The sequence below is a fragment of the Hyperolius riggenbachi genome, chromosome 6 (assembly GCF_040937935.1).
Source record: "Hyperolius riggenbachi isolate aHypRig1 chromosome 6, aHypRig1.pri, whole genome shotgun sequence".
NCBI classification, from domain to species: domain Eukaryota; kingdom Metazoa; phylum Chordata; class Amphibia; order Anura; family Hyperoliidae; genus Hyperolius; species Hyperolius riggenbachi.
Genome location: NC_090651.1, coordinates 131,745,737 through 131,762,953, shown reverse-complemented (window position 1 = coordinate 131,762,953; position 17,217 = coordinate 131,745,737). Strand labels below are relative to the sequence as shown.

General features: G+C 46.6%; 1 protein-coding gene across 3 annotated transcripts in view; it reads left to right on the top strand.

The window, feature by feature from the left end:
• Positions 1-17,217, top strand: part of LOC137521118 (flavin-containing monooxygenase 5-like) — a 191,498-nt gene that overhangs the window by 129,859 nt on the left and 44,422 nt on the right. For 2 of the 3 annotated variants that reach the window (XM_068239939.1, XM_068239936.1), the window contains one exon: positions 2,572-2,723. The exons of the other annotated variant lie outside the window; for it this stretch is intronic. The gene's annotated coding sequence lies outside the window, so the exon portion shown is untranslated. The remainder of the gene's footprint in view (positions 1-2,571; positions 2,724-17,217) is intronic. 3 annotated transcript variants of the gene reach the window in all.

The following is a 17,217-nucleotide window of genomic DNA, read 5'->3' as shown; positions in this document are numbered from 1 at the left end:
AAAGCACGGTCAGGGCAGCTACAGCATGGGTCTCAGCAGGCTCCCACTTCGGGCCGGAATCCAACCTTCATTCCCCGCGGTGACAATGGCAGACTTGCCCTCCATAACGGATTCCAGTTAAAGGATTTAAAGTTAATTCATTTCAAATACACAGCAGGGCTTCGAAAGTCCGCCTCCTGTATTGTTATTTTTGATCACTACCTCGGGGCGGGCGTGCATGCCTGCCTGCTGCCCTCCTTGGATGTGTAGTGGTAGCCGTTTCTCAGGCTCCACACCGGATTCCATCCCTCATTCCCCGGCCATTACCCGGGGTCACAAATAGCAGACTTGCCCACCTCCATATAATTCTCGTGAAAGGAATGTGGTGTCATCTTTGCCCGCCATAACTGGTTCTCGTTAAAGGATTTAAAGTACATTCATTTCAAATACACAGCAGGGCCTCGAAAGTCCTCCTCCTGTATTGTTATTTTTGGTCACTACCTCGGATCATAAGCAGGGTGGCCTCTTAGATGACAGGTTGTATTGGCACTGAAGTGCAGGAAGCGCAGGATGTTCTCAAATCGTGACCTGGACATGGCAGCAGAGAACATGGGCATGTGATGTATTGGGTGCGTAGACCAATAAGACTGCAATACATTCTTTTTGACTAGACCCATGTTAAGGAGAAGGCCCCAAAAATTTTTACGTTCGGAAACTTGGAGTGGTTTCCACCGAAAAGGCTGGGCATGGTAGCTTCTTGGATTGGCGGTTGCGTATTGTGTGGCATAACGGTTGGTCTCAGCCACAATTAAATCGTAGAGACCAGCAGTGATCAGAAAAAAATTCTGTCACTGCGGTGGGGCGGGTGAGGGTTTGGCTGGGTGATCAGAAGCCAGCAGGGGGCAGATTAGGGCCTGATCTGATGGATAGGAGTGCTAGGGAGATGACAGGAGGTGATTGATGGGTGTCTCAGGGGGTGATTAGAGGGGAAAATAGATGCAATCAATGCACTGGGGAGGTGATCGGAAAGGGGGTCTGAGGGGGATCTGAGGGTTTGGCCTTTGGAGGATCACAAAGGCTCTACAACTAAAAAGCTTCTCATAGTGTAAAAAAGTTTAATAAAATAAGTTAAAACATTTACAGATTGCACCTATAAGCCCACAAACACCTCCCTCCAACTAAAACCACACCTCCCATCTATCAATTACTAGGATCCTCCGTAAGACATCCGCATAAGCGCCACCCTCAGGGAAAGTAAACATATCAATTTCCAGTACATATTACTAACTCTATTAGTTCTATTAACTCTGTATAGATTGAAATGCTATGGGCGGATTGGTTCACACTTTGTGTGTGGAATTGGGGGAGTTTCTCCTTTAATTCATTACAGGTGCATTTACACACGATTTAAACCGCCTTCTGAATGTTTTTCGCGTTGTTGATGTAGGGCGAACTTTCCGTTACAGGGATATTAGCATGATTCATCCTTCAACTTTTTTGTGTTTTTTTGCGTGTTTTTGCGCAATAAGTTTTATTGCCTGCCGTATCTTAGAGGTTTTGTTTGCTGATCCGTCCATGGCAAATAATTCAATAACCTTGGTTTTGATTTTAACATTGTTTTAGTAATATGTACAGGAAATTGATATATTTACTTTTCCTGAGGGTGGCGCTTATGGGGATGCCTTACGGAGCATCCTAGTGATTGATAGATGGGACGTGTAGTTTTAGTTGGAGGGAGGTGTTTGTGGGCTTATAGGAGCCAGTCTAACGTAATGATGTCAGCCCCTGATGAGTCATTTGACGTGACAGAGCTACGTCCGGCTGTTGGGAAGTAGTATGCAGGAGGCAGGGTCTGAGGCGGCATGCGTATGAGCGGGACCTGGGACTGCCACTTCGCTACATGTACAATGCCTTTTGACCTACGCCTTTTGTGAGTGCAATCTGTTAATTTTTTTACTTATTTTATTAAACTTTTTTACGCTATGAGAAGCTTTTCAGTTGTAGAGCCTTTGTGATCCTCCCACATAGAAGTGGTTCATCACTGATGGTCTGTCCGAGCGGCAGGTCGTATACCCCCATATGCTATTGAACCCATTTCCGGACTTGTGCAGGTCATAGAGGGTGAGTATGGTTCTACTGGGGGGGGGGGGGGGCACTCGCACATAAAGGTGTTTATGGGAAGTGGATTTTGCACACTGGAGCGGTGACAGACATTTGTCTTGAAGCTGATTACGCTATGTGCTTTCCTTCTCTCCCTTACATGTGACGTGTCGGGTGAATATTAAGAGATTGTCCCAAGTTGCGGGGGAACTCTACGGTGGTTCTGCTGTGGTGGACTTACCTGGAATATCTCCTTATTGGTGATGAATGACTTTTTACTTTCTTCAATTCAGCATTGAGCGCAGCCTCTTTCCTTGAGTGACTTTTTGCAATTGAACAGTTTGCTGTGGCTAGCACACCACGTCTTCTATTAATTATTTTGTCCATTAGCGCATATTGTTTTTCGACTGTATGTCTATATAGTGTAGTGTATGTATTGTAGTCTAGGGCCAATTTAGGGGAAAGCCAATTAACTTATCTGTATGTTTTTAGGACATGGGGGAAACCGGACTACAAGGAGGAAACCCATACAGACACGGGGAGAACATACAAACTCCTTGCAGATGTTGGCCTGGCTGGGATTCGAACTGAGGACCCAGCGTTGGAAGGCGAGGGCACTAACCACTACACCACCATACTGCACTGTGAGCTTGCAAAGTTATCATCAAAAAAATAGATCCCGTTATCGATCGGGAGCAATTTAGACTTGTACACATGCTACAACTTCCCGTCCGATCACTAGTGATGTCGTCATGATTCACGAACCATTCGCCAGTGAACCCCTCACCCTGTACTACTTCCGGGTCGCTATGACCCGTAGTATTACGGCTGCGCTGGGCAGGCGGTGCGCGTCCTTGATCGTGCGCCTGTTGTCGGGCACTTTCTGCGCATGTGCATGACGTCATGAGTGACGTCACGCTCATGCACAGAGAGTGCCTGGCAACAGGCGCGCGATCAAAGACGCGCACCACCGGCCCAGCGCAGCCGTACCACTACGGGTCATAGCGACCCGGAAGTAGTACAGCCACATAGAGATTCGAGTGCGAACTGTTCGCTCACATCTCTACCGATCACCCATTGATTGATTAGACGGGAAATTGCATCGCGTGTTTCCAGCATTATGGTGGCCATACATCGTACAATTTTTTCATCCAATCTTACCATTTCTATGTAATATAAGGGAACTGCCTAAATTATCCTTTCAGTATATTCTCTTAATTTACCCTTATACTACATAGAAATGGTAAGATTGTATGAAAAAATTGTACCATGTATGGCCACCATTAGAGAGAGCTAGACATTACAGTGCCTTTTGTAGGGAACAAGATCAAGGATTGTATCATTTGTGTGACGGTGCAGTTGTCAAACTCTGATAAGTTTGATAACACATTTACAAATCAAATACAGCTGTACTGTGCAGCAGTGTGGCCCAAGTGGATTGGGTGCCCTTCCCAGATGGCAACATCCATCGAAGGTGTGTATGCACCTGAAGTGTATTTAAAGGGAACTTAAACTGAGAAGGAAATGGATTTTTCCTTTTAAAATAATACCAGTTGCCTGACTCTCCTGCTGATCCTGTGTCTCTAATACTTTTAGTCACAGCCCCTACACAAGCATGCAGATCAGGTGCTCTGACTGAAGTCAGACTGGATTAGCTGCATGCTTGTTTCAGGTGTGTGATTGAGCCACTTCTGCAGCCAAAGAGTTCAGCAGGACTGCCAGACAACTGTTATTGTTTAAAAGGAAACATCCATATCCCTCTCAGTTAAGGTTCCCTTTAAAATAAAAAAACAGATACTTATCTAGGGAGGAGGAAGGCTCTGGGTCCTATAGAGCCTTCCCGTTCCTCTTACAGACCCCTTATTCCAGTGCTGTCTTTCCCAGTCAAATCTCCCACGGGGGAGGCTTCAGAAGTCTTTGGGAGCCTGAGTGCTCCCGAAGATGGGCAGCACTGTACTGCGTATGCACGAGTGTGCAAGAGAGTGTGTGTGCGCATGCGAACTACAAATCAGCCATCTTCGGGAACACTTGGGCTGCCGAAGATTTCCAAACAGAGATGGTCCGAATGGTTTGCCCAGCAGGTAGTTCACACAGATTTCAGCTGTCCGCGGCGGGTACAAACACATAGTGTGTTCCACCCGCCCCCTATACCTCCTTCATTGGACTAAATTTTGACCCTCTACATCACAGTCAGCAGACACATGGCAGCCAATCAGGCTGCACTCCATCCTAGATCCCCGCCCCCCTTTAAAAACGCAGCAGCATCGACCATTTTCTCATTCTCTGTCTGCTGCTGTAGTAAGAGGAAGGGAGAGACATTGCTCGAGAGATAGGGAAAGCGTTAGTTAGGCTCTTGTTAGCTTGCTGCTCGCTGAAGTTTGCTACTGAAAGCACCCCAAAAAAGCTCTTTTGAGGGCTAATATTCTTCTGATGTGTTTTTTTTTGTGTGTGTGTGTGAGACACTGACACTGCATAGATACAGTGCATATCTTTCCACTGTATTTGTGTGATTTAACTTACTATACCATAGCTCTCTTTGTGGGTGACACAGCATAAATACAGCCCACAGTTGCCTGCTTGCATTTGTAGTCCGCCCGCCAGCACACTGTATTATACCAGTCCATATCTTTCCACTGTATTTTTGTTATTGAACTTACTAAAGCATAGCTCTCTTTGTGGTTGACACTGCATAGATACAGTCTACAGTTCCAGCTGGCATTTGTAGTCCACCACTGTATTATACCAGTGCATATCTTTCCACTGTATTTGTGTGTCAGCACACTAAATTAGACCAGAGTATATCTTTCCACTGTAGTTGTGTGACAGCACACTGTATTATACCAGTGCATATCTTTCCACTGTATTTGTGTGACAGCACACTGTACTAGACAAGTGTATATCTTTCTACTGTATTTGTGTGACAGCACACTGTATTATACCAGTGCATATCTTTCCACTGTATTTGTGTGACAGCACACTGTATTAGACCAGTGCATATCTTTCCACTGTATTTGTGTGATTGAACTTACTAAAGCATAGCTCTCTTTGTGGTTGACACTGCATAGATACAGCCTACAGTTCCAGTTGGCATTTGTAGTCCACCACTGTATTATACCAGTGCATATCTTTCCACTGTATTTGTGTGACAGCACACTGTATTAGATCAGTGCATATCTTTCCACAGTATTTGTGTGATAGCACACTGTGTTATACCAGTGCATATCTTTCCACTGTATTTATGTGACAGCACACTGTATTAGACCAGTGCATATCATTCCACTGTATTTGTGTGACAGCACACTGTATTAAACCAGTGCATATCTTTCCACTGTATTTGTGTGACCTCACACTGTATTAGACCAGTGCATATCTTTCCACTGTATTTGTGTGATTGAACTTACTAGCTAGCATAGCTCTCTTTGTGGGTGACACACTGCATACAGCCCACAGAGAGACAGGGACAGTTAGCTAGGCTGTTCTTTATTGCTGAAAGTACCCCAAAACAAAAGCCCTTTTGAGGGCTCATATTGTTCTATTCTTTGTGTGTGTGTGAGTGTGTGTGTGTGTGACACTGTATTTGTGTGATTTAACTTACTATACCATAGCTCTCTTTGTGGGTGACACAGTTTAGATACAGCCCACAGTTGCCTGCTGGCATTTGTAGTCCGCCCGCCAGCACACTGTATTATACCAGAGCATATCTTTCCACTGTATTTGTGTGATTGAACTTACTAAAGCATAGCTCTCTTTGTGGGTGACACTGCATAGATATAGCCCACCATTCCAGCTGGCATTTGTAGTCCACCAGCACACTGTATTATACCAGTGCATATCTTTCCACCGTGTTTGTGTGACAGCACACTATATTAGATCAGTGCATATATTTCCACTGTATTTGTGTGACAGCACACTGCATTATACCAGTGCATATCTTTCCACTGTATTTGTGTGACAGTACACTGTGTTAGACCAGTGCATATATTTCCACTGTATTTGTGTGACAGCACACTGTATTAGACCAGTGCATATCTTTCCACTGTATTTGTGTGACCGCACACTGTATTAGACCAGTGCATATCTTTCCACTGTATTTGTGTGACAGCACACTGTATTATACCAGTGCATATCTTTCCACTGTATTTGTGTGACTGCACACTGTATTAGACCAGTGCATATCTTTCCACTGTATTTGTGTCACAGAACACTGTATTATACCAGTGCATATTTTTCCAATTTATTAGTGTGACAGCACACTGTAATTAGATCAGTGCATATCTTTCCACTGTATTTGTGTGACTGCACACTGCATTATACCAGTGCAAATCTTTTCACTGTATTTGTGTGACAGTACACTGTATTATACCAGTGCATATCTTTCCATTGTATTTGTGTGACAGCACACTGTACTACACTAGTGTATATCTTTCCACTGTAGTGCATATCTTTCCACTGTGTTTGTGTGACAGCAGACTGTATTAGACCAGTGTATATCTTTCCACTGTATTTGTGTGACAGCACACTGTATTATACCAGTGCATATCTTTCCACTATATTTGTGTGACAGTACACTGTACTAGACTAGTGTATATCTTTCCACTGTATTTGTGTGACAGCACACTGTATTATACCAGTGCATATTTTTCCACTGTATTTGTGTGACAGCACACTGTATTATACCAGTGCATATCTTTCCACTGTATTTGTGTGACCGCACACTGTATTAGACTAGTGCATATCTTTCCACTGTAGTTGTGTGACAGCACACTGTATTAGATCAGTGCATATCTTTCCAAAGTATTTGTGTGACAGCACACTGTGTTATACCAGTGCATATCTTTCCACTGTATTTGTGTGACAGCACACTGTATTAGACCAGTGCATATCTTCCCACTGTATTTGTGTGACAGCACACTGTATTAGACCAGTGCATATCTTCCCACTGTATTTGTGTGACAGCACACTGTATTATACCAGTGCATATCTTTCCACTGTATTTGTGTGACAGCACACTGTATTATACCAGTGCATATCTTTCCACTGTATTTGTGTGACAGCACACTGTACTAGACTAGTGTATATATTTCCACTGTATTTGTGTGACAGCACACTGTATTATATCAGTGCATATCTTTCCACTGTATTTGTGTGACAGCACACTGTACTAGACTAGTGTATATCTTTCCACTGTATTTGTGTGACAGCACACTGTATTATACCAGTGCATATCTTTCCACTGTATTTGTGTGACCGCACACTGTATTAGACCAGTGCATATCTTTCCATTGTAGTTGTGTGACAGCACACTGTATTAGATCAGTGCATATCTTTCCAAAGTATTTGTGTGACAGCACACTGTGTTATACCAGTGCATATCTTTCCATTGTATTGTGTGATAGCACACTGTATTATACCAGTGCATATCTTTCCACTGTATTTGTGTGACAGCACACTGTATTATACCAGTGCATATATTTCCAATGTATTTGTGTGCCAGCACACTGTATTAGACCTGTGCAAATCTTTCCACTGTATTTGTGTGACAGCACACTGTATTATACCAGTGCATAGCTTTCCACTGTATTTGTGCGACAGCACACTGTATAAGACCAGCGCATATCTTCCCACTGTAGTTGTGTGACAGCACACTGCATTATACCAGTGCATATCTTTCCACTGTATTTGTGTGACCTCACACTGTATTAGACCAGTGCATATCTTTCCACTGTATTTGTGTGATTGAACTTACTAAAGCATAGCTCTCTTTGTGGGTGACACACTGCATACAGCCCACAGAGAGACAGGGACAGTTAGCTAGACTGTTCTTTATTGCTGAAAGCACCTCAAAACAAAAGCCCTTTTGAGGGCTCATATTGTTCTATTCTTTGTGTGTGTGTGAGTGTGTGTGACACTGTATTTGTGTGATTTAACTTACTATACCATAGCTCTCTTTGTGGGTGACACAGTATAGATACAGCCCACCGTTTCAGCTGGCATTTGTAGTCCACCAGCACACTGTATTAGACCAGTGCATATCTTTCCACTGTATTTGTGTGACAGCACACTGTATTAGACCAGTGCATATCTTTCCACTGTATTTGTGTGACAGCACACTGTATTAGACCAGTGTACAGTGGGTTGCAAAAGTATTCGGCCCCCTTGAAGTTTTCCACATTTTGTCATATTACTGCCACAAACATGAATCAATTTTATTGGAATTCCACATAAAAGACCAATACAAAGTGGTGTACACGTGAGAAGTGGAATGAAAATCATACACGATTCCAAACATTTTTTTTTACAAATAAATAACTGCAAAGGGGTGTGTGCATAATTATTCGGCCCCCTATGATCTGAGTGCAGTCAGTTGCCTATAGACATTGCCTGATGAGTGCTAATGACTAAATAGAGTGCACCTGTGTGTAATCTAATGTCAGTACAAATACAGCTGCTCTGTGTGGGCCTCAGAGGTTGTCTAAGAGAATATTGGGAGCAACAACACCGTGAAGTCCAAAGAACACATCAGACAGGTCAGGGATAAAGTTATTGAGAAATTTAAAGCAGGCTTAGGCTACAAAAAGATTTCCAAAGCCTTGAACTTCCCACGGAGCACTGTTCAAGTGATCATTCAGAAATGGAAGGCAATGGCACAACTGTAAACCTACCAAGACAAGGCCATCCCCCTAAACTCACAGGCCGAACAAGGAGAGCGCTGATCAGAAATGCAGTCAAGAGGCCCATGGTGACTCTGGACGAGCTGCAGAGATCTACAGCTCAGGTGGAGGGATCTGCCCATAGGACAACTATTAGTTGTGCACTGCACAAAGTTGGCTCTTATGGAAGAGTGACCAGAAGAAAGCCATTGTTAACAGAAGAGCATAAGAAGTCCTTTTTGCAGTTTGCCGCATGCCATGTGGGGGACACAGCAAACATGTGGAAGAAGGTGCTCTGGTCGGATGAGACCAAAATTGAACTTTTTGGCCAAAATGCAAAACGCTATGTGTGGCGGAAAACGAACACTGCACATCACTCAGAACACACCATCCCCACTGTTAAATATGGTGGTGGCAGCATCATGCTCTGGGGTTGCTTCTCTTCAGCAGGGACAGGGAAGCTGGTCAGAGTTGATAGGAAGATGGATGGAGCCAAATACAGGGCAATCTTGGAAGAAAACCTCTTGGAGGCTGCAAAAGACTTGAGACTGGGGCGGAGGTTCACCTTCCAGCAGGACAATGACCCTAAACATAAAGCCAGGGCAACAATGAAATGGTTTAAAACAAAACATAGCCATGTGTTAGAATGGCCCAGTCAAAGTCCAGATCTAAATCGAGAATCTGTGGCAAGATCTGAAAACTGCTGTTCACAAACGCTGTCCATCTAATCTGACTGAGCTGGAGCTGTTTTGCAAAGAAGAATGGGCAAGGATTTCAGTCTCTAGATGTGCAAAGCTGGTAGAGACATACCCTAAAAGACCGGCAGCTGTAATTGCAGCAAAAGGTGGTTTTACAAAGTATTGACTCAGGGGGCTGAATAATTACGCACACCCCACTTTGCAGTTATTGTTTTGTAAAAAATGTTTGGAATAATGTATGATTTTCGTTCCACTTCTCACATGTACACCACTTTGTATTGGTCTTTCAAGTGGCATTCCAATAAAATTGATTCATGTTTGTGGCAATAATGTGACAAAATGTGGAAAACTTCAAGGGGGCCGAATACTTTTGAAAGCCACTGTATATCTTTCCACTGTATTTGTGTGACAGCACACTGTACTAGACCAGTGTATATCTTTCCACTGTATTTGTGCAACAGCACACTGTATTATACCAGTGCATATATTTCCACTGTATTTGTGTGACTGCACACTGTATTAGACCAGTGCATATCTTTCCACTGTATTTGTGTGACCGCACACTGTATTAGACCAGTGCATATCTTTCCACTGTATTTGTGTGACTGCACACTGTATTAGACCAGTGCATATCTTTCCACTGTATTTGTGTGACAGCACACTGTATAAGACCAGCACATATCTTTCCACTGTAGTTGTGTGACAGCACACTGTATTAGACCAGTGCATATCTTTCCACTGTATTTGTGTGATTGAACTTACTAAAGCATAGCATAGCATAGCATAGCATAGCATGTGGATGACACACTGCACACAGCCCACAGAGAGACAGGGACAGTTAGCTAGGCTGTTCTTTTTTGCTGAAAGCACCCCAAAACAAAAGCCCCTTTGAGGGCTCATATTGTTCTATTCTCTCTCTCTCTCTGTGTGTGTGTGTGTGTGTGTGTGTGTGTGTGTGTGTGTGTGTGTGTCACCGCATACAGGCCAGGCCACAGTCATTGCCGAGCCTTGCAGTTCTACTATCGTCTTCATCCACCTAAGGACATCAGCCTTATGAAGGCACTTGATCTTGAAGCACAAACACCAATGGGATAAGCATATGAGGAAAAGCAGCACGCAAACGCAAAGCCACCCTCCGCATCCTCTTCCTCATCCAGGTGCAGCATCTTCAGCCACTTTATCCTCTGATGCCCTTGCACCTTCACAGCCACCCTCCTCCACTCCACCTCTCACCTTGAGCAGTTCCTGCTCCTCTGCCCACAGCAGCCAGGTGTCCGTTAAAGAAATATCTCAGCCGAAGAAGCCTATGTCTGCCAGTCATCCCCTTGCCTTGTGTCTGACAGCTGACTTGGCGGGATTGTTAGCCCGCCAGCTGTTACCATACCAGCTGGTGGACTCAGAGGCCTTCTGAAAATTTGTGGCGATTGGGACACCGCAGTGGAAGATACTAGGCCACAATTATGTTTCTAAAAAGGTGATACCCAAACTGTACCATGATGTTGAAAGGCAAGTGGCGTCATCTCTGGCACAAAGCATTGGGTCTAGGGTCCATTTGACCACGGATGCCTGGTCTGCAAAGCACGGTCAGGGCAGCTATATGACTTATACGGCACATTGGGTAAACATGGTGACCGCTAGCAAGCATGGAGTACGTGGCTGTGCAGCGCACTTGGTGGTGATACCTCCACGGCTTGCAGGCAGGCCTGCTGCCACCTCCTTTTCCTTCTACTCCCCCTGCTACATCCTCTGCGCTGTTGTCCTCCTCCTCCTTGGCTGATTGCTACTCTACTGCTGCGCTCTAGTGTTGGGCGAACACCTGGATGTTCGGGTTCGGGCCGAACAGGCCGAACATGGGCCAGATGTTCGGCATGTTCGGCCCGAACGCCGAACTCAATGGGAGTCAATGGGACCCCCGAACATGCCCATTTTGGGGGCCCTATGGGGTCGCAGGCATAAGGGGGGAGCATGCCCCGGTCGCGGGGGGGGTCGGAAATTCCCCCCACCCCCTCCGCTAGCGCTCCCCCCTCTGCCCGCTTCCCCATACAAAAAGTTTAAATCAAGTTCAATAGTAGTGTACCTGGGCTGGTGGCATTGGCTGGCAGTGGAGTGAGGAGGAGGAGGAGTCCGAATAGCAGAGTGACGTTGAGGCCGGGCAGCGGGCGGTTCAGCGCTAGTACCCTTGTGGTACTTCCGCCCTTTCTCTGACCTCACGTCCTCTGCGTGATGACGCATACGAGGGTACGCGTGATGCGTACCCTCGTATGCAGAGGACGTGAGGTCAGAGAAAGGGCGGAAGTACCACAAGGGTACTAGCGCTGAACCGCCCGCTGCCCGGCCTCAACGTCACTCTGCTACTCGGACTCCTCCTCCTCCTCACTCCACTGCCAGCCAATGCCACCAGCCCAGGTACACTACTATTGAACTTGATTTAAACTTTTTTTATGGGGAAGCGGGCAGAGGGGGGAGCGCTAGCGGAGGGGGTGGGGGGAATTTCCGACCCCCCCCGCGATCGGGGCATGCTCCCCCCTTATGCCTGCGACCCCATAGGGGGGCCGTATTGCGGCCTGTTCGGCCGAACAGGGCCCTGTTCGCCCGAACAGGGGCCCTGTTCGGCCCTGTTCGGGGGCATACAGAAGTTCGGGGCGAACCCGAACTTAAAAGGCCGAACACCATCAGGTGTTCGGCCGAACTCGAACATCACCCGAACAGGGTGATGTTCTGCAGAACCCGAACAGTGGCGAACACTGTTCGCCCAACACTACTGCGCTCTCCTCTCAAACTGCACACCCACAGCTCCCCAAGGCCTATTCCGCATGCCAGGTACGACGGTGCCATGCCATCTTAGACATGTCTTGCGTCAAAGCCGAGAGTCACACCAAACCAGCACTCCTGGCCGCTCTGAACAAGTGGATCAGTGGCTGTCCCCGCACCAACTGGAGATCGGCAATGCAGTGTGTGACAACGGTAGCAATCTCATTTCGGCTTTGAGTTTTGGCAGGTTGACACGTGCCCTGCATGGCACATGTGCGGAATCTTATAATCCAAAGATTTGTGTGTAAGTTCCCAGGCTTCCAGGAGGTCCTGAGGCAGTCCAGGAAGGTGTGTGGGCATTTCAGGCGTTCCTACACGGCCATGGCGCTCTTGTCCGATATTCAGTGGAGAAAGAACTTGCCAGTGAGGCGCTTGATTTGTGATAGCCCGACTCGCTGGAATTCAACTCTCCTCATGTCTGACCGCCTGCTACAACAGGAGAAAGCCGTCAACAAGTATCTGTACAGCTATGGTGCTAGGGCAGGCACTGGGGAGCTGGGGATTTTCTTGACGAGGTACTGGACACTCAGGCTCATGCGTCTGTAGTTGCAGCGAAGGCACCATCAGTGACCTGATCCCATGCGCTTTCTTCCTGGAGCGTGCCATGCGTACAGAGGTGGATCAAGCTGTAGAGGACTGTGAACAGGAAGAGGAGGAAAAGTGGGAACAATCATCAGCAGAACCAGATTTGTTGACAACACAGAGGAGGGGGGAGGAGGAGGAGAAGGAGTCGTCTGGGGAAGAGGAGTCAGAGGAGGAAGGTGGCTTTGAGGAGGAGGCAGAAGAACAACCACAGCAGGCTTCGCAGGGGACTTGTACTGCTCACCTTTCCCGTGGTGTTGTTCATGGCTGGGGGGAGGAGGAGAACTTACCTGACATCACTGAGGAAGAACAGGAGGAGATGACTAGTAGGTCGGCATCCAACCTTGTGCAAATGGGGTCTTTTATTCTGTGCAGCCTGTTGAGGGACCCGGTATAAAAAAAAACTCAAGGGGAATGACCTGTACTGGGTGGCAATGCTATTAGACCCTCGGTATAAGCACAAAGTGGCGGGGATGTTACCAAATTACCGGAAGGCAGAAAGGATGCAGCACTTGCACAACAAGCTGGCAAGTATGCTTTACAGTGCGTTTAAGGGTGATGTCGCAGCACAATTGAAAAAAGGTGCCAGTAATGCTCCTTCTCCTCTTCCTCCGATGTCCATGCAGACAAGAACAGGATGCTTTAGCGATCTGATGGTGATCTCGGACATGCAGACTTTTTTTAGTCCAATGCCTTGCCTCAGCCCTTCCCGATCTACCCTCCAATAACGCCTCGACCCGCAAGTAGTCGACTACCTGCTCTTAAGTGCAGATATAGACACTCTGAACAGCGATGAACTCCTGGACTATTGGATGTGCAGGCTGAATCTGTAGCCAGAGCTGTCACAATTTGCCATCAAACTTCTGGCTTGCCCCGCCTCAAGCGTCCTGTCAGAAAGGACCTTCAGCGCAGCAGGAGGCATTGTCACTGAGAAGAGAAGTCGCCTAGGTCAAAAAAGTGTTCAGTACCTCACCTTTATTAAAATAAATGAGGCATGGATCCCGGAAGGCTACTGTCTGTCCGAAGACTAAATGTAACAAACTTATCTGGTATGGTCTCTGGAGGCTGTTCTGATAGTGTGGAGCAGCTGGAGGAAGCTTTCTCTTCCTCTTTGGGCAAACGCATCCCCGGCTCCCCTGTAGACATGAATCAGCATGATGGCATCCCTGCCTCCCCTGTAGATGTGGGTCGGCGTGTTGTTTCTGGCAGGAAACAGGCAGCTCAGAGCTGCCTTTATAGGCTGAGGAGGCGTGTCTGATGGGGTGTCAGCTGTGATGTCATCAGCTGACACCTTTTTGCAGGAGGTGCTGTCAATTCTGGGGGCTGGGCTTTTGATTTGCCTCCTGGGTACTTAACCACTTGAGGACCGCCCCCAGCCGATGGGCGGCGGCAAAGTCCGGGCCTAAACGACCGCAATACACACATCGGCGGGGGCGGCTGCGGGCGTGGTAATGCGGCGATCGCGTCATTCGTGACGCGATCAGCCGCCGGCGACTAGCTCCGCCCCCCTCACGCTGTAACCCGCCGGCCGTTCGGAAGCGCCGGCGGGTTTCTAGCACCCGGATCGCTGCTGTAATAGTTTATAATAGGCTTTGTAATGTATACAAAGCCTATTATACAGGCTGCCTCCTGCCCTGGTGGTCCCAGTGTCCGAGGGACCACCAGGGCAGGCTGCAGCCACCCTAGTCTGCACCAAGCACACTGATTTCTCCCCCCCTGCCCCCTGATCGCCCACAGCACCCCTCAGATCCCCCCCTGCCCCCCCCCAGACCACCCAGTTTGCACCCAATCACCCCCCTAATCACCCATCAATCACTCCCTGTCACTATCTGTCAATGCTATTTTTTTTTAACCCTAAACTGCCCCCTGCTCCCTCCTGATCACCCCCACCCCTCAGATTCTCCCCAGACCCCCCCCCTGTTTACTGTATGCCTCTATCCCCCCTGATCACCTGTCAATCACCTGTCAATCACCCGTCAATCACCCATCAATCACCCATCAATCACCCATCAATCACCCCCTGTCACTGCCACCCATCAATCAGCCCCTAACCTGCCCCTTGAGGGCAATCTGATCACCCACCCACACCAATAGATCGCCCGCAGATCCGACATCAGATCACCTCCCAAGTGCAGTGTTTACATCTGTTCTCTCTTCTAAACACCCACTAATTACCCATCAATCACTCATCAATCACCCCCTATCACCACCTGTCACTGTTACCCATCAGATTAGACCCTAATCTGCCCCTAGGGCACCCAATCACCCGCCCACACGCTCAGATTGCCCTCAGACCCCAGCCCTGATCACCTCGCCAGTGCATTGCTTGCATCTATTTCCCCCCTCTAATCACACCTTGAGACACCCATCAATCACCTCCTGTCACCACCTGTCACCCCCTAGCACACCTACCCATCAGATCAGGCCCTAATTTGCCCCGTGTGGAGTTCCTGATCACTCGGCCAAACCCTCAGATCCCCCTCAGACCCCCTTCCGATCACCTACCCAGTGCATTGATTGCATCTATTTTCCCCTCTAACCACCCCCTGAGACACCCATTAATCACCTCCTGTCACCCCCCTAGCACTCCTATCCATCAGATCAGGCCCAATACAACCTGTCATTTAAGAGGCCACCCTGCTTATGACCAGTCCCACAAAATTTGCCCCCTCATAGACCACCTGTCATCAAAATTTGCAGATGCTTATACCCCTTAACAGTCATTTTGAGAAATTTGGTTTCCAGACTACTCACGTTTTGGGCCCCCCACAAGTGACCCCATTTTAGAAAAAATACACCCCAAGGTATTCTGTTAGGTGTATGACGAGTTCATAGAAGATTTTATTTTTTGTCGAAAGTTAGCGGAAATTGGATTTTTATTGTTTTTTTTCACAAAGTGTCATTTTTCACTAACTTGTGACAAAAAATAAAATCTTCTATGAACTCCCCATACACCTAACAGAATACCTTGGGGTGTCTTCTTTCTAAAATGGGGTCACTTGTGGGGTTCCTATACTGCCCTGGCATTTTAGGGGCCCTAAACCGTGAGGAGTAGTCTAGAAAACAAATGCCTCAAAATGACCTATGAATAGGACGTTGGGCCCTTAGCGCACCTAGGCTGCAAAAAAGTGTCACACATGTGGTATCACCGTACTCAGGAGAAGTAGTATAATGTGTTTTGGGGTGTATTTTTACACATACCCATGCTGGGTGGGAGAAATCTCTCTGTAAATGGACAATTGTGTGTAAAAAAATCAAAAATGTGTCATTTACAGAGATATTTCTCCCACCCAGCATGGTTATATGTAAAAATACACCACAAATCACATTATACTACTGCTCCTGAGTATGGCGATACCACATGTGTGGCACTTTTTTGCAGCCTAACTGTGCTAAGGAGCCCAAAGTCCAATGAGTACCTTTAGGATTTCACAGGTCATTTTGAGACATTTGGGTTCAAGACTACTCCTCACGGTTTAGGGCCCCTAAAATGCCAGGGCAGTATAGGAACCCCACAAGTGACCGCATTTTAGAAAGAAGACACCCCAAGGTATTCTGTTAGGTGTATGATGTGTTCATAGAAGATTTTATTTTTTGTCACAAGTTAGCGGAAATTGATATGTATTGTTTTTTTTTTTCACAAAGTGTCATTTTCCGCTAACTTGTGACAAAAAAAAATCTTCTATAAACTCATCATACTCCTAACAGAATACCTTGGGGTATCTTCTTTCTAAAATGGGGTCACTTGTGGGGTTCCTATACTGCCCTGGCATTTTAGGGGCCCTAAACCGTGATGAGTAGTCTAGAATCCAAATGCCTCAAAATTACCTGTGAATAGGACGTTAGGCCCCTTAGCGCTCCTAGGTTGCAAAAAAGTGTCACACATGTGGTATCGCCGTACTCAGAAGTAGTAGTATAATGTGTTTTGGGGTGTATTTTTATACATACCCATGCTGGGGGGGGGGGGGAGAAATCTCTCTGTACATGGACAATTGTGTGTAAAAAAAATCAAATAATTGTCATTTACAGAGATATTTCTCCCACCCAGCATCTGTATGTGTAAAAATACACCACAAAACACATTATACTACTTCTCCTGAGTACGGCGGTACCACATGTGTGGCACTTTTTTGCACCCTAAGTGCGCTAAGGGGCCCAAAGTCCAATGAGTACCTTTAGGATTTCTCAGGTCATTTTGCGACATTTGGTTTCAAGACTACTCCTCACGGTTTAGGGCCCCTAAAATGCCAGGGCAGTATAGGAACCCCACAAATGACCCCATTTTAGAAAGAAGACACCCAAAGGTATTCCGTTAGGAATATGGTGAGTTCATAGAAGATTTTATTTTTTGTCACAAGTTAGCGGAAAATGACACTTTGTGAAAAAAAAAACAATTA